General features: G+C 41.5%; 1 pseudogene; it reads left to right on the top strand.

The window, feature by feature from the left end:
- The first annotated feature begins 21 nt into the window (after positions 1 to 21).
- Positions 22 to 1,115, top strand: LOC108525508 (putative zinc finger protein 137; annotated as a pseudogene).
- Positions 1,116 to 1,315: the final 200 nt, after the last annotated feature.

The following is a 1,315-nucleotide window of genomic DNA, read 5'->3' as shown; positions in this document are numbered from 1 at the left end:
AATCAACAAGCAAACTTGCACGTCATCACAGACTTCATACTGGAGAGAAACCTTACAAGTGTAATGAATGTGGCAAGGATTTTAATCAACAAGCAACCCTTGCACGTCATCATAGACGTCATACTGGAGAGAAACCTTACAAATGTGAAGAATGTGACAAAGTTTTCGGTAGCAAATCACACCTTGAAACACATAAGGGAATTCATACTGGAGAGAAACCTTACAAGTGTAATGAGTGTGGCAAAGCCTTTAGTGGGCAGTCAACGCTTATTCACCATCAAGCAATCCGTGGTATAGGGAAACTTTACAAATGTAATGATTGTCACAAAGTCTTCAGTAACACTACAACCATTGCAAATCACTGGAGAATCCATAATGGAGAGAGATCTTACAAGTGTAATAAATGTGGCAAATTTTTCAGACATCGTTCAAACTTTGCAGTTCATCAGTGAACTCATACAGGAGAGAAACCTTACAAATGTGATGATTGTGGCGAGGTCTTCAGTCAAGCTTCATCTTATGCTAAACATAGGAGAATTCACACAGGAGAGAAACCTCACAAGTTGATGATTGTGGCAAAGTCTTTACTTCACATTCACACCCATTAGACATCAGAGAATCCATACTGGACAGAAATCTTACAAATGTCATAAGCATGGCAAGGTCTTCAGTCAGAGATCACTCCTAGCGGAACATCAGAAAATTCATTTTTGAGATACTTATTCCAAATGCAATCAGTATAGCAAACCATCAAACATTAATTGACATTAGAGTCAATTCAACATTGACTTGAGTTTGAGTTGATTTGACATTCAGTTCAAGCATTAATTGACATTAAAGTGTTTGTGTTAAGAGGATTGGGCTGGGCAGGGTGGCTCATGCCTGTAATCCTGGCACTTTGGCAGGTCAAGACGGATAGATCACTTGAGATCAGGAGTTTGAGACCAGCCTGGCCAACAGATGTGAGCCACTTTTCCCAGCCTGTTTTTTGTTTCTTTATCAAAAACTGATAGAGATGTTTATGGGTATCGTGTTGAATCTAAATCACATTGGGTTATATAATCATTTAACAATATTAATTTTTCCAATCCATCAATAGGGGTTGTATCTCGGCCGGGCGCGGTGGCTCAAGCCTGTAATCCCAGCACTTTGGGAGGCCGAGATGGGCGGATCACGAGGTCAGGAGATCGAGACCATCCTGGCTAACACGGTGAAACCCCGTCTCTACTAAAAAAAAAAAAAAACTAGCCGGGCGAGGTGGCAGGCGCCTGTAGTCCCAGCTACTCCGGAGGCTGAGGCAGGAGAATGGCATAAT

The sequence above is a fragment of the Rhinopithecus bieti genome, unplaced genomic scaffold (genome assembly GCF_001698545.2).
Source record: "Rhinopithecus bieti isolate Rb0 unplaced genomic scaffold, ASM169854v2 scaffold_62683, whole genome shotgun sequence".
NCBI lineage: Eukaryota > Metazoa > Chordata > Mammalia > Primates > Cercopithecidae > Rhinopithecus > Rhinopithecus bieti.
The sequence above is the reverse complement of the archived record's forward strand: the minus strand, read 5'-3'. Positions and strand labels throughout refer to the sequence as shown.